A 23,817-nucleotide genomic window follows, 5' to 3' on the forward strand; every position below is an offset into this window, starting at 1 on the left:
ACCTCCATCTTCCATATTATAGTCATAGTGGCACTGATGGAGGGTTAGTCACCTAGCAAGTGTCAGCTTCTTAAAATACATTCCCCAGGGTCAGGACTCTTCTTAGTCCTGTTTTGTGGGTGAGGAAACAGATTCTTAGGGGTGTGGGTTGTTACTTCATCAACGTCACAAAGTTGAGGGAAATGTAGCTTACTGCCTTATACCCACCTTGGCTTGCTGGTGGGGGCGGGTTCTGTGTGTGTGCCGCACCACTCCAACGTTGGGATGGGAAGCCAAGTCTCTAGGTGTCCCCCACCCTCCAAGCATGATTTCATTGCTTTCTTCTGCTCTTACTTCCCCCTTTTTGATCTGCAGGATTCTTTTCTCTTGTTCTAGGAGAATATTCTGGATATATGAGCTTGGCTTTCCTGCTCCACATGTCTACGGAGTTATAGTGACTATTTATTCAAAAGTATTTCTCTCCCTACCATCCAAGGCTTTAACTGATGATTAATGATCCACAATAAAATAAATAAGTGTTTATTATATATCACTGAACTTCTGAGTGGAGTTCTTGCCAAACTCGCATCGTCTAGAAAGAGTCTAGATGGAGACCTCTAAGGAAAACCACAAACACACGTCAAGTTGTACTCTTTTCTTCATGAGATCCTTAAGCTGAAGTGTAGCAGCAAAGGAGCTATTTCTCACTTCTCTTCTTTCCATGAGACCCTTCACCAAACCAAATTGTGAAGCTTTCTTGGAAATCCAGAAAATTAAATGAAACAAGAATACTGCGGAATATATTATATGGTCTGGCACAAATTAATGAAAAGCTCTCTGCTTGTAAAAAGAAAAATAAAGATCCAGTTCATTCAAACAAGGAAAGCTCTGTAGTGGGATCTACATTTTCCATGTGGCTTCAACACCTCTGACTGCTGGGGGAGGGACCAGCCTGGCACACACATGCCTTCTTCATGGATAGGGTGGTTAAGAGGAACTGCCTGACAGAGGGTAAGTCCTCTCAAAAGCAGTAGGAGATACAGGGTATTGTTTTTATGTTCTGGATGGGGGAAGAGGTGAGAGGTCCACAGACATTCCTAAGATTAGTAATTCATTAGGCCACACTTCATCTTAAACGCCAAGTTTTTTAGAATGTGATTTGGCCTCCCTATTGGACTGATGTCTCCAAATCAAAGACTGGAACTTACTACAGTTCTGGTGTTTATGAAGCTGAGATTGCCCACTGACCATCTTCAGGGCATGTTGTTGAGACTGTCGCCATTACTTTGGGGAAGAAGACTTTATACCTTTCTTGGTATCTTCAAAGTCAGTCTTGGAGTTCCTCTCCACACTTTTCTGTCTCCTTTAGACATGATTTCATCTTTCTAGCTTCTTCTCCTCGACAAGCATGATGGTCATAGGCCCTGACTAACAGAGAAGCTATGCTGGAGTATCCATATGCTTGGTATCATGAGGCAAGTGTTTGACCTCCAGGACTCAGTTTTTATCTAAAAGCAGTTTAGTTGTTGCTTCTGGAACTGGAACTGTTATCAAGATCAGTGAGATACTGAAGATGTTGAATTAACTGTCCCCATTTCATTGTAGGTTCCAACTACAATCCTAGGAATCAGCTTCTAGTAATATCTGAAGTGGAACTATGCCCAGAGGTCTTTGGTTTCTCTTGAGCCAATGAGAGATGAGAGTCGTGAGAGTTGTTACTCTCATAGTTAAGGGTCAGGATAGATATCCTGGAGACACCAACCTGATGACCATGTTCTGGTAAGATGTCCTTCGAAAAATGAAATCTCAATGACACTTAGAGAGGATGATGTGGCCACTTCAAGAGACACACATCCAACTCTCTACACTGATGGTGGAGGAACTTCAGCCTCTCCTGGACCTGGTCAAAAAGAAATACCCTCTCCAGGCATCCTGTATCTTGTACTCCCTCCTCTTTTCTGGCTCCTCTATTAGCCTGTAACCCTCTGCCAAGGGCTGAGGTCATGGCCATCTCCCATTCCAAGCCTGCTCAGTGGCTGTGCCAAGGACTTGGCATTAGCTCCTTTCCACTTATTTGCAGAAGATGAATTATGCCAGGGTCAAGTTAACCATCATTTAGAGATTTTTTTGGAGACAGAAAAGTCTTTACCGGCAGCCATCAGAGGTTGTCTAATGACTGTGTGAGACTCTTGACCACTTGAAATAGACCTGCCAAGATGAGGTCGTCACTAAATGGTGCTCTGGGGATAAAACTTACAGACTCACCTTTGGCACATAGTGTGGCGAGTGTGCTGTTGCCCCAGCCAGGAAGAGGACATGCCCTCATTTATGTAGAGTTGGCCTCAGGGTCTGACTGATGAAGAGAAAGGAATGAGATCCAGGAGCACCTACTGCCACACTTGTGCTATCTCCTCACACAAAGGACTCAGTGTTAGAGAGAGATCAGGGTGTTTCAGTGCCCAGCTCTGTCTCTTTTGCTGCAATGTGCTGTCTGGCCTCTGGACCCCTGGGGCCATCTCACACATGCCTTGTGTTCTGACTTCATGATAACAACAACCCATAGTTCCAGGCTTCAAAGCCTGATGCTGCTCAGAGGCCCACCCCATGTGAGTGCTGCAATGGACCTGCTCAGAGGGAAAGCTGATAGGTTTTGTAGACCCAAGGGGAGTGTCACTTGCAAACCGAAGAACAGGAATTGATTTATTCCAACCTTTAATGTGATTTACGCTTTAAAAGCCCTTGGAGACACTCTAAGCCAGTGACTTATCCAACTCACTTGAGTCTACTCTATGAAAACTGCATCACATGTCTGGGTGAGTTTTCTGGAGCTGCCACCAACTGGGTTCCTGAAACAATAGAAATTTATTTTCTCTCAACTTTGGAAACTAAGAATCTGAGAGTTAGTTGTCAATGGGGCTGGTTCCTTTAAGGTCTCAATATTTGGCTTGAAGACAGAGTCTTTTCCCTATGTCGTTCTTCCCCCATACGAGTTTTTGGTTTTTGCCCTATTCTCTCTTAGTAGGATATCAGTCATATTAGACCAGGGTCTACCAAACTGAATTAGTCAAGGCTCTCCAGAGTCAATAGAATATATAGTTATGAGGGAGGATTTATCCGATTGGCTCACTCAGTCAGAGGCTGAGTATTCACCCACAGTAGACATCTGCAGGCAGAAAATGCTGGAAACCAGTAGCTGCTTCTTTTAAGAAGCTAGAAACCTCAAAAAAAGAAAGACTCATGTTATATCTCCAGTCCTGGCAAAGGTCTGGATGGTTCTAGGAAAGTCACTGATTCAAACCTACAGAATCAGGAATCTGGTGCCCATGAGTGATGGCAGAAACTCATAAAATCACCTTGAAGGGTCAAGAGCAGGAGGAGGCCCACTTTTTCCTTTCCAGTTTTGGTTGCTCAGGCCAGGGCCTATTTAATAGTGATGTTGACATCCAGTTCCCTGATCTGCACATCAGTCATCTTTGGCAATACCTTTGCACACATGGCTAATGGTTTTAATGGCCAGTTTTCTATTACACCTGAGACAAGTCAAGTTGATAGTTCAAGTTAGTCATTACACCTAGCAATATATTTTTAACTTAGTCATCACTTCCATATCATAATTTCCATCTTTAAATATAGTTATTTTCTGGGGTACTGGCACAACATGTGAATTTAGAGACCCAGTTATAACAATGTCAAAACTCTGTATAGAGATAATGGAAATGAAAGGTTAAAAACGTATTTACCATGTGTCACATCAGTTGGCATTTACTAATATTATCTGCTGTTTTAAAATTATCACTGGCACCCTTGACAGAACTTAATCTTGTAATGGCTCCAACACACAGTTTTCTACACTGTGACCAGGCCCAACATGGTGAAGATCTACTTCAGTGTTTATCCAAGAGGCTCAGCAGATATCGACCTGGGGAGCTAAGACAAGTATGGGCTTGAGCTTGCCTGGATAAGGAATGTTAACTGTGTTGGTGACTCAGCACTAGGACCAGAGGACCTGCCTAGGTTTTTTCTTGAAAGAAGAGAGAAGAGATGGGAGAATGAGTGAGAACTATGTTTGACACAGCATTAAGAACCAAAGTAGAAAAGCCAGGATCTACCAAATTGGATTAGTCAGAGTTCTTCAGAATCAATAGAATATATGCAATCTACACTTTACAATGGAGCATGTACAATATAAACAAATCACACTCGTGTTGAGTATGCAAGTATAAGAGTAAGTGTAAGAGAAAGAAAAGAAGGAATAGTAAAAGTTGGCCTCTGGGCAGAACAAGGACAGAGCCACAAGCTGAGACAAGTGGGTAAGAGGATTATAAAAAAAAAAGTGGGGGATGTGGGATGGCAGAGGACAAGCCCCTGCCTGACGTAGGTGGGCAAGATGGCATGGTTTTCAAAGGCTCAGCTCATCTTCTTGGACTTTTTGCTGAAGGACGGGGGATGTTTTGACAGAAGCCAGTGTTACTAGTCACATCCTGAGGTACTGTGGATGCAAACATTGTGTCAATTCACTTTTCATCATTGTAATAAATAGTTGAGATTATGAGCTAATTTACTATAAAAAGATAATGTGTCTGGGCTCACAGTTTGGGAAGTTTGGAGCCATGATCAGTCAGCCTTGTTTGGGCCTGTGGTTAGGAAACACACCCTCCTGGGTGTGCATGGCCCAGGACTACCACTCATCTTGTGCCCAGAGAGAGAGGAACAGGGAGGAAGAGGGTCTCACGATGACTTTTAAGATCATATCCAATGCCTGCATACCTTCTGTCAGTCCCTATCAGCTGCAGGTTACAGGCTCCCTGAAGTACTATCCCAGGGACCATGTGGATCTCTAGGGAAGAGATCCAACATCTAAACTATAGCAGATCCTAATGTACAAAAACTGAGGAGATGCAATTCAGTATCTAACACCATTGCATTATCAGACACAAAGTCAAGTTGAAGTTATCTATAGAATTAATGAATTAAGAATATAAGTTGAGGATCACTTCATCAATAAGCAAAATATATTTAATAGTCAAGAGTTTTATGTTATAACAAAAATTCTCTGCTGGGAAATCTAAAATAGTGTTACTAAATGCTCATTGTAATCATAAAGGTAAAGTTTAGAAGAGAATGTCTCACTTTAACTCTGTGGCTTCCTGAGGACCACTTTCAGTTATTTAAAAGCATGCCTCAGAATGGGTTGAGCCTACACTGGATGTTACCATCTATAGTTAGTTGTGAGAGAAGGCCTCCCAGAGTAACACCTCAGGCTTCCAATGGAGGCCCTGCATCACCCAAAGGTTTTTTATTTATTTATTTAGTGTAAGTACACTGTTCTGTCTTCAGACAATCCATAAGAGGGCAAGGGCATCATAAGAGGGCAAGGGTCTCATTACAGATGGTTGTGAGCCACTGTGTGTTTACTGGGCTTTGAACTCAGGACCTCCAGAAGAGCAGCCAGTACTCTTAACCTCTGATCCATCTCACCAACCCCCCGAAGAAGGCTTTTGATCACACACTGAGATGCCCCATTAGCTAGCTAGCCTGCTAGCCTGCACAGCGGCAGCTTTACTTCAAGCCTGGCCTCTTCTCTCTGCTTACTTCACAAAAAGGGTACAGGTGGAAGGCATTCTTTTTGCCTTTCTTGGTCACCAACATGGCAAGAGCTATGTTTGTGTGTGTGTGTGTGTGTGTGTGTGTGTGTCTTATGATTAGCCCCATATTACATGCTGTGTGTATAGAAAACGTCTCACAATTCTAATGGTTCATAAAACAAATATTTCTTTGTTTTTATTTTTATAAGTTTGCCTGCCTATATGTGTACTCCATGTTTAAAGGTACCATCAGAGGCTAGAAGATGATATTATATCTCCTGGAACCAGAGTTACAAGTGGTTGTGAGCCACCATGTGGGTGCTGGGAACCGAACCTGGGTCCTCTGCAAGAGCAGTGAGTGCTCTTAACCTCTGAGCTATCTCTCCAGCCCTTTTACAAATGAACAATGTCCTAGAAGTCTGTGATAGTGACTTCAAATGACTATATACCATTCTGAACTCTGGAACATGGATGTTTGCAGTTGTATAGACTCACCCATCTGGGATCCTTATATTTGGTGCTCAATGAATCATGGCTGTCAAGCATATCGAAACCCATCTGGTGATCCTGCAGGAGGCTGTCCCTAGCTGCTTGGTCCTCTACTCTAGCACACATCATCTCTCTACCTACTATACGTATCATAGGTTACATGTGCCCACTTGACTCCCAACACAATGCTCAGAAGTCGAATTGCTGTCAAAGCAAGTGTAGTTTAGTCAAAGACTGGTAGGCACGGTGCTCTTTGGAGGGGTCAAGTGTGGGCTGATCCTCTCACATGCCTTGAAACTGCTTGTGCTTGCTCACAGCTTAACATCAGTCACTGGTGCTTTAAAATGTCTTCCAGTTTGTTGGACAAAATCGATGTCCTGCAGTTAGAGTAAGGTACATTTCATTAATGGTATGACCTGGCTTTTGGCTCCTTACAGTTTTTTCCTATTTGAGTTTACTTTTTCCTCTTTTATTTATTTCTTAAGTTTGCATACTGAGCAATGGCTGACATTTCTGCATTTCCATAGAACTCATTAGACTGTTGTCAGTTACTGTGCTCCCCTGGTGTGCTCTCCTGTGTCCCTCACCACTTCTGCCTGGTCCCCTTCCTTCCCTCAGATAGTCCTTGCTTCTGCTTTCTCACTATGCATATTCTATAATCCTCTCCTTCTCTCTCCCTGGTCAAGTCATGATCTCCTTTCTAGTTTTGTGGCCTATGTTCACACACACACTTTTAAATCTAGTTTTCACGTATAAGGAAAAATATCATTTGACATCTTTCTGATTTTTTAAAAAAATAAGCACTCATAACTATAACTTTTTCCTTAGAATTATCTTCATGGTGCACCCCACTTTCTGGTAAGTTGTGCCTTCATTTTCACTTGATTCTGCTGTGAGTTGTTTGGGCTGCTGAGGTAGCAGTTTGAGAAACTAAAATGATGGATTGTTAAGAAAAGGGTGACCTCGGGCACCACCAAGACCAACAAAACTTTGCCACAGATATGGGGAAGGACCCTCATACCCGTAAAGGGAATGCCCCAGACCCAGTTCCCTTATGGAGCCGAGGACTGATATGCCTGTCCAATACCACAGAAGGCACAGCTAACCGGCTACCACAAATATTAATGAAAAAAATAGATACTCTCACAAAGCCAGGCCCAACCATAAATACAATGAATAACAATTTACATCCAGGGAAGAGAAATCTCCCTGAGAATCCCCTTCTTTTTTCTTTCCAGGTAAAAATGAATCACCCGTGATGCCTGCTATTAGAAGTTCTAATCCAGATGGGCCAGAAGCCAGGATCCTCGCCCTTACCCTCACCCCCTACCTTTTCCCACCTGCACAAGGTTCCCTGAAGCTTGGCAACTGCAAGATCCTGCTTGGCAACTGCAGATAGACTCAAAGCAGTGTACCATATCATCTGAAGAATAGCAAGGAGACCATAACTCAAGCAGTGTACCATATCTTCTGAAGAATAGCAGGTTGCAGTCCTCCTCGCCCCCACGAATAACTAGGGCCTGCCGGTCGGGTCAAGTGGCACCCAGACGTGGGGCTCGAGGCACGGACCCCTCTGGACGGACCCTCATTGAGAGGATGTGCGCAGGACATCAAGATTGAGCGAGACAGAGATCGTTGCCCGCAACCTGTCATCCACGGAACCAGGTTGATGCTGCCATCAAGAAGACGGTTGAAGTTCATTACCATCAGCCGAAAATTGAAGAGGATCCAGAAGTGACTCCGCAGGAGACTGACACAGCTGCCAGCTCCCCTGCCTCCCCCTAAGGTCGACCGCTAGACTTCCACGCCCTCCAGAAGGGTTCCTGGTATGCCTGGCTTTGCCCCCGTTTCTCTCGCTAGAGAGCTTGGCCTCTTGATCACCACAACAAAAATTGGCTTTTTCCTAAACCAAGGCCGCCCTTGATATGGCCGCTAACATTGGGGAGCCTTCCTTTATGACAATATTACACCCCAAACTGAAAAATGGTTGGTAAATTGAACATTTACAAGGGACTAGGATGGCTGTGAGTTAGCCCAATGACGGGATTATTGTAGGTCCACTTCCCAGGGGCCCACCCAATGCAGCCGAAAAGGAGTGCGTGGTGCTGGGAGTGGGTGCAGCCTACATGGCCTAAGACAGGGCTCTCACCCTCCTTTCACCCACATCGGAGTCCCTTGACGTTGCCCATCGTCGACAGCCTAAAACCTTCGACCATCGATGTGACTCGTCTCACATCAGTGTTATGGGGTTGTGAACTTGTCTAAGACCCCCCATAATTAGACATCCAAATTCAAAATTCACATAGTTGGGATTGATCATAAGATGCCTTCTCTAACTAAACAGAGAAGGGGGAGATGCCAGAAGCCAGGACCCTCGCCCTTACCCTCACCCCCTACCTTTCCCTACCTGCACAATGTCCTCTGAAGCTTGGCAACTGCAAGATCCTGCTTAGCAACTGCAGATAGACTCAAAGCAGTGCACCATATCATCTTAAGAATAGCAGGGAGACCATAACTCAAGCAGTGTACCATATCTTCTGAAGAACAGCAGGTAGATCATAATTCAAGGCAGTGTACCATATAGACCATGACATGTTTCAAGGCACAGGCCAAGAAGATTTTGTACTTTTCCACCACCTGGCCCCTCTTACCCCCTCCCCTTGTAAAACATGCTATAAAAAAGCATTTCATGTTCAAAAAAAAAAGACTAGAAAAAAAGACTAAAAAAAGACTGTCCTTAATGTAAAAAAAAAAAAAAAAGAAAAAGAAAAGGGAAGCACAGAGTTGTTGGGTAACTTGCCCAAAGCTGCACAGGACGCTAAAAGCAAAAGGTCTTGGATTTAAAAACCTGCAAGTGACTTTTATCATCAAATCTACATTATGTGATGAAATGTAATAAAAATAAAATTAGCGCATAGTTACTTAATCTATGGAGAACACTGGTGGCTTTTGAGGGAGGCATGCTGAGGAGGGCTTTGCTTTTGCTAACGACTGTAAAGCCCTCCTCTCTCACATGTGTGGGTCAGTTTAAAAACTTAGTTCTCCTCTTCCTCAATGTCATGGAAACTTCATACTGATCAAAGGTGTCTTGAGGTCTGGGGGGAGCCCTGCTGCAAACTTAGTTTCTGTGAGGGTCCATGTTGTTCTCTTCCAGACTGGGCTGTTGATGCTGGTGTTTGGGGGTGCTACTCAACTCTCTTTTGAAGAAATATGTTCATTGTGCAGTGCCCTGTGCTAGGGAATTGTGAAAAGACATAGGTGAGAGGGACCTCAGTGTCTACAACCAGGAAAGGAAGCTCTTTGGATTCTTTACAAGCAACGGGCTTCTTTAAATCAGAAGAACCAACAAGCTGGCTCAGTGGGTAAAGGTGCTTGCTGCTAAGCCTGACTACCTGAGTTTGATCCCAGGACTTTGTGTGTTACATGGAGAGAACTCACTCCTCCAAGATGTCTTCTGTCCTCCACACACATGCTCTCGAATGCACGCATGCTCACGGGCAGACTCCTTCCCCCTCAATATTGAATAAATAAGTAAATGTTAAGGCAGGAGATTATATAGATCCAGATGAGATTTTACTTACAGACACTGGGCATAGAGGTTTCTCACAATGTGGGAGTCTTTGATTTTTCTAAAGTAGTGGCCTCGCTGAATTTTAGCTCACTACTCTTAGCTACTCTAGATCAGAAGTCATGGCCATTCAACAGTGAGGGCACTTGTCATATACTATGTTCCAGAGCTCCGTGAACTCCACAGTTCCAGCGGAGCTTTGTCTACATCATCCACCTGCCTCTACCTTCCCCAGGCCAGCAGGAAGCTCATGCCCTCTGTTGGAAAGTCAGATAAGACTGCATTTTGCCTCAATAACAAATTGCCTCAAAATCCCAGTGGTTTGTCAACAGAAGGTGTTGTCTTGCTCCCACTAGGTCAGCTGCAGATGTGGGCACCTTTTCAATGCTTCCCTCTTCCATATTTAGTCTAAGCTTTCTTCTTTGGGCTTTCCCACCTCAATGTTAAGCAGTCCCCACCTTGTATGCAGATGAAGAGTGTGCCAGAAAGTCAAACCTCTGTAGCTAATAACGGTGGCTCAGAAACAATGCCTTATTTCTGTTCCAGCTTCCTTGGTGGGGACTGATTACCTGGCCATGGCTCACCCCAAGCACTAGGACATACAACTCTCTCTATAACTGAACACTGAGAAGGGTGAATTATGTGTAAGCATTAACTTTCAGCCATGGGAAGAGCTCCTGCTTAACCTTTGTGTTAGCCAGATTCACGTCTATGGAATCTTACAGAGGTCACTAGATCAGTCTGCTCCAAGTCACACTCATTTTTTGCATCAGTCCTAAGCACTGTCCAAACCTCTCTTCAGCCACTTTAATGAAACAGACTTAGCCCCTCACTGTGACACCATGGCATGCTTTCTTGCTTAGAACCTGCTTACTTTTCTGGCCCAGGTCTAGTTCTCTTAGAATGAAGCTTGTTCTGTCCACACTCATTTCCCATGACTTTCAAAGGTCAGAGGTCATCAACATGTCTCCATTCCACCCACAGCTTCACAGGTTACAGAACCTTAGTTCCTCACACCTCTCAAATGACCTGTCCTTTCACTGTCTTGACCATCACACTATCACTTGCTTTTAATCCTGTGTTCAGAAACCGAGCACCATTGTTCCATGGCACAAACATTGCCAATTAAAGAAAGGGCTGTGATTATTTTGAGGATTAGGCAGTTCAAATGATGTTACTTACAGTGTCATTAGCTTTTCCAGAAGCCATGTCATATTCTGGAGTTATAGTCCATGCCTATAGTCTTGTTGGGGGTTGGGACCTAAGACTTTCATTTTCTTTCAATGTTGTGTCTAATAGTTTTGTGCAAACTGAAAAAAGGCTTAATAAATGGTTGGGCATGTGTCCCAAAACTGAGAGGAGACAGGCTTCTTTGATCTATGATGTCATGGAATTCATGTTGATCTCTAAAGAGTGACCTCAGATCCCTCCATCCTATAATGAATACAATTGGCAGTGAAGGTAAGCCTGACCTAACTCCCTCCAGTAAAGAAGTTGGAACACACAAGTGTACATGCACAGGCAAATGGATAAACAGATAGATACAGGCAAACAGATATAGAGATAAAGATAGAGATATAGAGATAGATGATAAGATAGACATATGTAGAGAGAGATAGAGAGATGGAGATACGGAGAGATAGAGTGATGTAGAGACAGAGATGAAGTGATAGATAGATGGTAGATAAATAGTATCACAATAGCCAGGTTTGTCTATAGAACATATATCCTAAACCCTGATTATCTATATTTAGATAGCTGAGAAGGAAGATAGAGACTTGGGATCCTCTACTGGCCTTGAAGGAAACTAAAAAGCAAAGCAAAATAAAACAAGTAAAATAGTAAAAGGACCTAGTGGTCTTCTCTACAAGTTAGAGGCTCCCAGTACCATGCATTTCTTTATTTAAAGCTCTCTTAGAAGAATGCTCTGCACACATCTGTATCACACCCCCTTCTCCTAAAGTTCAGGGATCATTGTGGATGAGGGCTCAGAAACATTGTAGGAGTTAGGGATGGTGGATGACTGCAAGGAGACTGGTTTCTGGTCACAGCAGGGCAGTTGCATGTATCAAAGTCACAGTGGCTATGACAGCATGCATGAGATCTGCCCAAGCTCAAGCCAGACAAAATCAAGTCCTACTCTTGGCTGAGGACCTATTGTCAGTTGATAGCTGCTGGGAGGTGGGAGGGTGTTTCAGTTAGGGTTTCTATTGCTGTGAAGAGACATCATGACCAAGGCAACCCTTAAAAGGAAAACATTTAATTGGGGCTGGCACACAGTTTCAGAGGTTCAGTCCATTATCATCATGGAGAGAAGCATAACAGTGTCAAGGCAGACATGGTGCAGGAAAAAGAGCTGAAAGTTCTACATCTTGATCAATAGGCAGCAATGAGGGACTATATTTCACACTGGGCAAAGCTTGAGCTCAATAGACCTCCAAACCCACTCCCCACAGTAACACACTTCCTCCTACAAGGCCACACCTCCTAAAAGTGCCACACCTCATTGGCCAAACATTCCAACACAAGTCTATGGGAGCCATTCCTATTCAACTACCTCAGGGGGTCAGTTTTGTTTAAGAACTTGGCCATGCTCCAAGAGCATATGGGCAACACAAATTATACTTGTCAATTTCTTTTTCTTTTTCTTAAGACACAAAGTTTAGTGAGTGGGGAAGAGGGGACAGATCTGGGAGGGTAGTGGTTTGATATAATCAAAATACATTGTATAAAATTCTCAAAAAAAACTAATAAGAAGGAAAAAAATACTCTCTTAGAGCATTGCCCAATTTAGTAAAGTCATTCTGAGTCATGGATGATTCAGTAGAGTTTCTTCCCCTCCTTGAATTTTCATCATCTATGTCTGTGTTATCTCTGTTTTTTGGCACAAGAGGGGCAGTTAGGAAATGAGACCTCTTCATAGTTCTAAACAGGATGATGCTCCTGGGTATCATTCTAGCTATAAGTTAATATATCATATAGTACAAGATAAAATCACATGAAAGGGACTGGGATATATATCAGCAGAAGAGTGGCTTGCATTAACCAAGCCCTGAATTCTGTCCTCAGTACCACTAAAAGGAAAAGAAAAGAAATGAAAAGAGAGGAAAGAAGAGAAGAGAAGAGAAGAGAAGAGAAGAGAAGAGAAGAGAAGAGAAGAGAAGAGAAGAGAAGAGAAGAGAAGAGAAGAGAAGAGCTATCTCAACTATGTCCTGCTACAACTACAGCATAGAGAGCTCTATGAAGGCATGAGGCTGCTTTGCCATGGCCTGTTCTTGATGAATCACGGGCTCATTTCTTCCCCTGGCATGCTTCTGCCTTCAAGTTAATGTTTCTACTTAGAAATGTTCTAAGAACCCGGGTCTGTTCCTGCATTTTAGAAAAATGCCCAGTTCTTTATGGATATTTGTCCATCTACTACTGAGCAGATTGGGAGAGTCTTAAAAGTACAAGGGACTTTTGCATAAGCTGAGAATGTTTATATTTGACATTTGGGATTTAATAAAAATGTAATACATTTTAGAATTTTTCAAAACAATAACTTTATGTGTTAACAAACAACATCTCTAGAACTAAAACTTTCTTCTATAATTTCATAATTGTGAATAATAAATTGAACATTTCTAGTTAGTCATACAGGATTAAAACATACTCAATCAAAATTTCCAAGTATTTAAATTAAGAGCACAATTATCTTTAATGTCACAAACGTTTTATAATTGGGTCTCATGGGAGCTGTCCATGTGTGGGTCTCCTCTCTGCTAAGTACATGAGAGGATTCAATGCCCTTAGCTCTTTGGTCACTTCTGGCTAACAGGCTGAATGCCTATGTTCAGTGTGCCTCTTCTCAGGGTTCAGTCCACAGTTGCTTCTCCCTGTGTGCCTGAGCAGAGTATCAGAGCAGGGAGGCATGCTGGAACAAATATGTCTGAACAGATCTCCACGGCAGGGGGATGTACTACACCAAGTGCTAAGGGGGGTCTGCAGTTCTCAGAAGACAGGAAGCAGAGAGTGAGTCAGGAAGTAGTTAGTGACACCCCCAAAGACCCACTCCAGTACCTACTTCATTCAGATTGGCCATGTCTACTAACATTTCCACAGCCTCCGCAAAAGTCCTCAGCTGGGGTCCAACTGTTGTAAGGATCAGCTCATCAGAAACCTCAGACTCAGGCCACAGAACCCTGTCTCCATGTATTGGTTATCAACAGCTATGCCATTTAGTAGTGTATATCAACAAACATTAGACATTCCACTATCTCTGTGAATTATGAATGTGGAGATCCAGAGTGGTTGTTGAGCTGGTGTCTCTGGCTCGAAAGCTCTCATAGAGTTACTGTAAGACAATTGGTCTTACACATCAGGGCAGGCCCCATGCCCTGAAGGAATTGCCCAACACAAAATGAACTTAATGATATTTTTGTAGACTCTTTGTCTCATTTTGCTTTGTTTGAGCAATTTTGTTTTATTTGTCTTTTGCTTGTTTATTTTAATTTCTGTTTTTGTGGTTTTTCTGTATTCTTCTTGTTTTTTTATTTGCTTCTTTGATTTGTTTTTTTTTTAAGAGATGAGAAGAACATAAATTAGGGTAGATTGGGAAGTAGGGAGGATGTGGGAGGAACTGGTGGAGGGGTGGAAACATGATCAAGCATACTGTATGAGAAAACAATTTTTTTCAATGAAAAATTTTTTAAAAAGATGTTGGTCTTGACAAGAAGGTTTTACATGTATGATAGTTCACTACTAAGGCTGATGGTATGGACTTCAATCCCTCACTGTTAGAAAGAGAGCCTCATTTTATATGGCAGGGACCCATCCATAAATGAGTTAAGGATCATCACTACATGGTAGCTGACTTTCACAAGAGCAAGCTCTCCAAGGCAGATCAGGGAGGAGGTTACAATACCTTTATGATCTAGTGTGAGAAATCACTTGTCACTTTCTGCCCAGTCTATCATATAAAAAAATAGTTAATGTGTACAGTCCATGTTTCAGGGGAGGAGACTCTGTCTTTTTACAGTTTGTGGATGAGTTTTAAGACCAGTGCACAGAGAGTTCCAAGAAGTCCCGTATACAAGAGGATGTGACATATTGGAGTGACTTCTTGGAGCAGAGCCCTCTTCTGAACAGACAAAAATGACTGCAACAAACAAACCTTTTCTGAGCCAGGTTGTCAGAATTCAGATACACTTTTTGATCAAAGCATAACCTAGATTCTCTTGGCCAGTGATTATTTTCATACATAAAATCACGATGATTAATTTCATACATTTAGATTTTTCTTTCAAGATCTATTTTTAATAGGCATGTCTGTGTTGTGTCTCTATGTGTTCATGTACATATTGAGTACATATGTCTGTGGAGACCAGAGGCATCAGATTCCCTGGAGTTGGAGTTACAGATGGTTATGAACCATCCTATGTGGGTGTTGGGAACCAAATTTGCATCCTCTCCAAAAGCAATAAGAGCCCTTAATTGCTGATCCATCTCTCCAGCCCCAGTTTAAAAGTTTCTTCTCTTTATGTTAGTTGTAAGGCTTAAGGTTTTTATATTCACCTTGGACTTTAGTAATTCTATCAGACATTAAACATCCCAGCCGACTCCAAACTAGGTGCACACCATTTTGGAAGTGGAAAGTGGGGCAGGCACTCTGGTCTAAGACAGGTCTTCACGTCTAGAGGGATGCAAACCAAACCATTGGCTGCATTTCATTTGATAATGAAGTTCTATTTGCTGCATCCTGACTCTTAAGCCTCTGCCTTTCAAAATCAGAACTCAAACATCTCATGTTTTAAAACTTGGTGTCTTTCCCAGAAATGATGTATTTAAAAAATTTTCTTATGGCTGGCAGCACCTAAACTATTGTCCTGTCATTATGATAAATTGGCCCAGCCTTCAAATATTAATTGGAAACATATGCATGTCTTATCAATATTGCATTCTAATTAGTAGGGTCATCTTGAGGTTCTATGGACCAAGAGATGGGAGATGGGTGTGTGCGGTATTTGGCTAATTAATCATCTTTGAGAAGATTAATGTAATACTCTGTGGAATTTTCTGTTTAATTGGTTACTGTGTAAGATCACAGGGCAATTGATTGCTTAACTTCTCTCCTACCTCCTCATTACACACTACGTAATACAGTACCCATGCTGGGAAAGATTATTTTAGTTTGTTTATTCTTCCTGTATTTATTTTTCTTATCTACAGAGATAGTGAAAAGTGCCACTTGTGCTTTGCAAATAGACACATGTTCAGTAGAAAAATATAACTCTAAATATAAATAATCTTCTACTTAATAAGAACAATAAGACTTAATTCTCTATCCCCAGCTCTTCCCAGGCCCTCAGTCTCTGGCTTTGGCTTCTTGGCTTCTCTGGAAGTCCAGCTTGCCAACTGTAGGTTTTGGGACTTTCCAGACTCCATTATCTTGCAAGATCATCCCTTAAAATTTCATTTCTATAGATGCTCATATTCTTACTACCCTTGTTCTTAGGACCACCCTGACTAACCCATGCTCTCCCCGTGACCACTCTGTATCCAGGTGGCACCACAGGCATCTAGACATACACATCATCATGTTCTTGATCAGATCTTGATGATCTGGACCACATTCTCTCTACCCAGATAAGCATGACAGACTTCTAATTCCTGTTTCCTTTCACCACCCCCTAAATCCAGTTCTTTTCACAGCATCCAATTGATTCCCTCACGATGTAATTGAGTTGTGTGGATCTCAAACCAAGACTTACTGATGGCTTCCATTCTTGAAGCACTGGAACATCTGTGCAGGGACATCTAAGGCCCTGTGTGACCGGAACACTATAGCCAAGGGCAAGAGAACTTCCAGACCACTTGTGTTTTCCTCTAAGACACACCCTTAGTAGCACAACATTGTGGAAAGAAACCCTTCCATAAGCATTCAACTCACAGTCCTGAGACATGGTCCCAGATTCTCTCAGAGCTGCACAGCTCATATGCATAGCACACTGGGTCAAAGGCTGTTCTATGGACTGGTCCAGTGTGCTCTGGCACCTTAAAAGAGAACCACCATGAGAAATACACGGGAAAATGTATTCAAAGACAGACATTCACTTTGTGTTTCACCCTCATGGATTTCTTCTGCACGGATCTATAGGAATTAAGGAGAGGGGCACAACATACACAGGACACTTGAGTGATACAACCTCAGCCTGGTTCTGTCTTTCATATTTCAGTGTTCTGTGTTAGTATTACAAAGTGTTGCCCACCAAAGACTTCTAATGGAACAAGAGTTTAGAAAGTAGCAAGTTACCTGTCTGGGTAGGCCCTCAGGCACAAACTGAAGACAGCTAAGATGACTAGGAACAAAACTGCTAAAACCAAGCACACTTCATATTAAGTCTGCATCATGTCCTAGATGTCAGGTTTCTTTGAGTTCTCTCCTTCTGGGCTTCATCAGCTGAACTACGTGGTACATTGCCCTTTTAGAAGCCATAAAAGCTAAGAATTACCAGATCATCCCAGAATCTCTAAAAAAGAGATGCTTTCTCTGGCCAGGAATCCTTCTAAATAGAAGAACAGATAGCCTCATATAGGCAAAGGCCTGGGTTCTATTCTACAGAAAAGCTCAAACTCCAGAAAGTAGTGCATCTTTGTGCATCTCCACAGGCTCACATCTGACAGGGATGGCAGAGAACAGTGAGGCTAGAGAAACATACCTCCTGGCTACATGACATCAGTCATCACAGGATGCGTGAGAGGTCAGGCTGTTCTCCAAGCCAATAAAAAGGGTCTGAGATTTCCACCCCTTCTCTAGAGCATCTCCCTCCCAGAGCTTCGGCTGGACGATAGATATTTAAACGTTGTTTTTGGCATTAGTCAACATCATTTCTTCCAGATGTTACCCAAAGGTTCCAGACCAATTTCAATGGTCTGGAAGGGCTCAAACAAGTCATAAGAATTTTAAAAGAGTCTAAATTGGTGGTGAGTCTGGCCTGAGTCTTGAACTGAGTTTTATTTGCTAAAGGCAAAAGCCTGTCCTTAGTGTCCTACTTGCCAAAAATATTATTTGCACTTAAAGAAAAAATAATCACATGCTTTTTTGGGTGCTTATATGAATTTTTCCCTTCTGTTTAGACTGAGGACAGTGAAACCCTGTTTTCAGTTGAGCTCAACATGCAGCCTCCTGGCTTCACCTCAAATTAAAGAGATAGGACCAATGGAAATGCTAATTTCTTAAAAAGTGTTTAATAAATAAACATTTGACATCTAGCATTCTACTTAAGCTGAGATGTTCAGAATAATAAAGAAAGGTCATTTTCAGTTCCCCTCTTCAGATTGCATGCCTTTAATGAAATATCTCCTCTCTCTAAAAAGTGTGACATTCATTCCAGTTGGATGCACTGAAGATCCTGGGTTGAAATACAGGGTCTCTTTTTAGCTTGCCCAGATTCCTCCAGAGGTGAACCAAGTGGAAGCTGGGTGTTCTTGGCTGGAAGGAATTTGTTGACAGGGAATAGGACCTAGTGTTCTTCTTCTAGCTGTTACACTTAGATCAAGATCCAGGAAATCAGCACCCTGTAGGAAAGATGGAAAATAGTTTCCTTGTCACAGGGGTTGGGCTGCCATATTTAAAAAATTAACAAGGTCACGTGCTTGCAAAAGAGTGGTACTCGAGCATGTCTTAGGAGCCATGTGTGCAGTCAGCTGTAGAAGCTTTTTGGCCTCCTGTGCTCAGACCTGGTTTGGAAGAAATTGTGTGAGGAGAGACTCTGCAAATGGGAAGAGAAGAAAGCTTCACTGAGCACATGTCTTATCTCTTCGGTAGTCACCCTGCAGCAAGGTGTGTTTTTCAAAGAGTGTACCACTTCTACAAGTTTTATTTTAATGTAACTTTGACACCTTCGGGTGGATAGCTGGGGTTCATGTCCCCTTGGTTCTCAAAAGGAGCAACATAGTTTCTTCCATATTTCCTGAAGTAACAGTGCTGGAACCTTGATGTTCTATGGTTGCTATCTTGTGAGGAAGCTCCAGTGATGCCAAAAGCCATATAGGAGCAGAGCAAAATATTAAACAACTTGTCAAATTTGTTCTTGTCACCACCCATCAAATCAGTCCAAAACCTAGGCTGACAGAGATCCCCTCTGCACCGGGCAAGCTTCTCAGCTGTGTACCCTGGACAACAAGCCTCAGTGTTGATGGAGCTTATGGAATGCTGCTGTCAACATTTAGGATGATCTTTCCATTTCAATCAACCTAACCTAAAAACTCTCTGATGGATATGCTTCCAGGCCTGTCTTCTAGGTAATTCTAGATTATGGGGAGCAGAGGAAGTCCTTAGTATGTAAGGTCTTAAATGAGTCTGTGTTGTTGACATGGGCCCTGCCATGTCAAGGATCTGAACCTTCAGATACAAAAGGAAATGACAAAGCCCCCTCTCCTGGTACATGTGTGGATATTCACAGTGTGTACAGAAAATGTCCATCTTCCTTTCTCTGCCCAGACATGTATGGGCTCTAGACTTCTCTCCTAGAGAGACTTCTCCTAGTCCACATTAGCTAGACCTTTCTCCTTGATCCAACTGTATAGTGCAAACTGCCTTGTCCTTGTATATCTGTAAGTAATAACCCCTCCGCATTTTACTGTGTGTAATAACCCTGTCTCTCTGTTCAACTATATATAATAAACACACTGAACTTCCAAAGGTACCAACTTTAGCATGCTTATGACAAAAAACTTTAGCATGCTTCTCTCCATCCAAGAGCCCAGTCCAACACCCAATCCCAGCTTTCTGTCTGTGTGTTGATCTGTCTTTTCATTCCTATGACACCCCTATCAATGTTGGTCCCTGGAGTGGTGCTGGTCATGGCAGTAGATCCTCTTAAGTTTGCACTATCAACGTTCACAAGCTGTTCTGCTTCTTTCAACTTGACAGCCAAATGTACCATGTTTTAACCATGGTCTTTCTCCCCTTGTTCCTCTTGCCTCATGGCCATCTCATAATGCCAAATGCATTCAGTTCAAATTAGAAAGTCCCCTCGTGTTTAATAGCTACAAAACTGAAAATGTAAGTGCAGAATCTCTTATGAAACTCAGGCAATCCCTTTAATGAACAGCACTTACAATACACACACACACACACACACACACACACACAATTACATAATTCTAACATGTAATGGCACAAAGGAAATATTCTCATTCTGAAAGGGAGGAATCAAAGCACAGTAAGGAATATTGGCCAGAGCTTGAGAGATGTCTCAGAGGCTAAAACTCTCAATGCCCATGTATAAGGACCAGACTTTGAATCCCTTGACTCATGTAAGCACACTCACAACTTTAGCATGCTTATGACAAAATGTGAATTGCAGACTAGAGGCTGTCCTGAAGCTCAGGGGCTATCAAGCCAGAATAATAGTGACCCAGAGATCTTGTCTTAAATGACATGAAAGACAAGGAAGGACTGATACCCAAGATTATCCCTCTATGTCCACAATCATACAAATACCTGTGAATGCACTGACACACATGAATATGTGCATATACATGTTATACCAGCACACATCATACAAACCCATAAAATTAAAATAACTAATTATAAAACTAAAGCAAGACCAAACCCCAGCAAGGGCAACACCAAATCCTGCATCACCATTTCTGGTATCTGGGGGCCCAGAATAGAATCATTTGGACTCCAAAGCACTTGGTTAGCCTCACTGCCCTGTTCGGCTACCCAGAGTGTACATGGCCTCTCCTTTGGGCTGACTCTACTTAACACATGCAGCTTTCCCAAATGGACATTCCATAGTCCTGGCATCGCCACTATCTTGGAACCTCCACTGCAAGCTCGGTTTCACCTTCCAGTTTCAAGCAGTGACTTCCCAGGGCCACCTTGCAGGAAACTCATCTTGGGCACATATTGCCTGTCTTCAGTAGACTTCTGAAACCTTGCCACAAGTACCCACCACCCCTTTACTCATGCCTCTAAAGTCAACACGACATGGGTGATGCTGCCAAGTTCTACAGTCTACTCAAGATGTAGCTTGCCTCCCTTGGACCACAGTTACTGAAGTCTCTGTGTGCCCTCTAAGGCTGACCCTGGAGAACCAGTTTCCTAGGAAATTGTTTTTGAGTATGGAGCCCCTTCAGTGGCGTTCTTGGTTCATGTTCTCTCTTTTCAAATGAATTTAGATTTCCACGAGACAGTCTTTGATGGATGGGGTCGTGTTCTTGGGGCACCTTTTCTGTGGACTCGGTGCTGAGCAGGCTGCTTGTCGATGGCGCTGATCTCTTTAACAAACACAGCAGTGTCTCAAGGCCACAAAGCCACGGCATTCTGTCCTCTCTCACCGTGGTGAGGGTGACAGCCACGGCACAGACTGAGTGCTTTCCTCTCTTGAAACTTCTCCCTCCAAATAAGTTAGTCCCTTATGTCTGTATTATGTCAGTTAACTTCTCAAGATAGCAAGAGCAGAAAGAAGGCCCAATCTTTGTTAAAATATAACTTGAACACCTCTAACCCAGTTCCCTGCAGAATCCTTGTTCCCCTCTGGAACTTCACGAGTTAGACATTCATTTTCCACATTTTCTCCAGGATTATGGTTTTCCAACTCCCATCAGAGTGAGCCATTAATCTCAGACCATTCTAGACTATTTTTAGGCCAAAGTTTAATTTCTTTCTTTTATTTTTGTTTGTTTTTACATTTTTTTTCTACAAAGCAGCTCTAAATGTCTGGTCAATTATGAGGTTCATTACAATAATAGCCTTGCTTCTTGGTACCATTTTTCTGTATTAGTCACTTTTCTTTCCTGTGACAAAAATCAATGTTAAGAAGAATTCTTTATTTGAGTGCATTGTTCGAGGTTCAAGGGCATAGTCCATCATGGCAGGAAGTCAGGATAGCTGAGGTGTGATGCGGTTGGGCACCACACACGCTCAGCCAGGAAGCTGGGATAAATGAATGTTGGTGTCTAGCCCAGTTTCTCTTTTTCATTCAGTCTGGGGCCCCTCCCCTTGTGATGGTGCTTTCCACACCTACGATATAGCCTCCCACCACAATTAACACAATCTAGAGACAGTCACAGATATGCCCAGAGATTTGTATTCTAGGTGAGTGTAGATCCCGACAGTTTAACAGTGTTAACCATTATGGACAATTATTCTTCACTCCTCTTGGAGTTTGAACCTACATTTTGTTCTTGAAATATTTGGGCTCCTCCCTGCCAAGAATTGCAATGATGTTGCCTCATCTGCCGTGGGGGCTTCTGTGACCAGGACTGCCCTAAGTTATTGGCAGGCCTCCAGGTCCTCACATCAAGTACTGGCCTTGTGACCACTGTAGTCCCTAGCAGCAGCACTGTAGACAGTGGTGACCTTGGATGATGGCCTGAAGCCCTTCTTATGGAGCATATGTCTCAGGGGGATGTGGCCTTGTGCATATTATATGTCTCCTTCCTGCTCCAAGGAGATGGAAGAAGTAGCAGGAGCCTCACAGAGATGATTTCTTCTTAAACAGAGGCCAGGGCTATAAGCTTCAGTTGGCTGCCACAGTGGTCACTCACTCCTTCACCTGCTCCAAGCATCTTGGCTGTGACACTCCATAGAACTGATAAACCCAGACCAGCAGAGGCAGAACCAATGAAAGAGTATGTTACTACTAGATGAACAGTAGCAGGCGCTTAGGAAGATATTGTGGTATATCACTGTCCCTTCTCTTAGAGATAACCAACTGGCATACTCTGGTATCCTTTCCAGGATGGCTAAAGCCTGCCATCTGGACATTTACAGGGGTCAGAGACCCAGAGCTTGGCAACAACAGACTGCCAAATAGACAGCACTGAGTCCTCACATTCAGCATCTCTGCATAGCAAATCTCAGCAGAGATGTACAGTAGGGATGAAGAGCTGCACTTAGAGATTCAAGAAGGTCATGTGGCCCCTGCATCCTCCATTGCTCAGGGCTGGGTTGGAGAAAGGCTGTATAGATCTCAGATGTTACAATTACAACCCTGGTTCTTTTAGCTCTCTAAGTGCCTAGAGGGAAGCTTTAAAATACCATTCTGTAGATGAACAAGCTAAAGCTCATGCACCTTGTTATCTTGGGAATAAAACCTGGCCATTGTCCCCACTTGACTGTCCTGAGAGGGAGACAGGTTTGTAGAAAGGGATGGAGTCCAAGGTTCTCTATAGCTTTCCAGCCATGCATGTGGCAGTGACCCTGTAGCAACACAAACTTCAGTTTAGTCTGAGGTGTGTGTGTGTGTGTGTGTGTGTGTGTGTTGGAGTGTATGTGGACAGCATCTTCCATGCCCCAGGGTTGGCCAGTCTGAGCATTGCTCAGGGGCCAGGCCCTTGGAGCCAGAAGATAAACATGTTAACCGAACGTTCCATCTGTCATTTCACAGAGTCCTTTACTGCCTGGCTGTGGTTGGAAAAATTAAGTCCTTGTAATTTAGAGTCAACATTTCTCACGGAATCATGTTAGACAGGTTGGCGGCACTCGCAGCCTCTCAGCAGTGTCACCTACAATCAAAACAAGTTCATAGTGGCACATTGTCAATTTCACAGCCCACGTCCCAGTGGTTCTCCTGTGCTGGGCACAGGCACTGCAGGCGGTAGGCTGGACCTGAGCTTCCAAGGCTGTAGCTGTGTATGGGTTGCCACAGTAAGGATGGAGTGCAGTCTCCTGGTACAACCCTGGTAGCTACAGGACCGAGATCAAGTGTCTACAAAAAGAGTGTCTCCTAAATCTCCTAAGCTTGTAGATGGTGTCTTCTGTGAGTGAGTGTTCACACAGTCATATGCCTTTGTGTCTGTGTTCTGACCTCCTCTCCTTAAAAAGACATCAGTCACTTGGGGCAAGCACCCATCAGTACAGCCCCATTCTATCTTAATTAACACACTAAAGGCCCTATGCAGTGGTGCTGGGGATACTAGAAAGAAGGCATGGGGTCTTGTTGCAAAGAGGGATGAGTACCTTCCTGATGCTCTAGCCACCAAGGCACCATGTTCATCAGCAGTCACTTCCCAGCCCCACACCCTCAACTACCTATGATAGTTGAGGAAGTGGTGTGGCTGTCCCTAATCTTTGAGGGCAGTTGGTCCTTTGTGTGTGGCATGATCCTGATCTCTGATCATCTGGAAGCCAAACAGGACAGTAGGACAGGGCTTAGGAGTTAGGAGGCCTACCTGCTCCACTTGTCTGCTTTGGGGGATGCT

Source organism: Grammomys surdaster, unplaced genomic scaffold, assembly GCF_004785775.1.
Source record: "Grammomys surdaster isolate TR1022 unplaced genomic scaffold, NIH_TR_1.0 125789, whole genome shotgun sequence".
NCBI classification, from domain to species: domain Eukaryota; kingdom Metazoa; phylum Chordata; class Mammalia; order Rodentia; family Muridae; genus Grammomys; species Grammomys surdaster.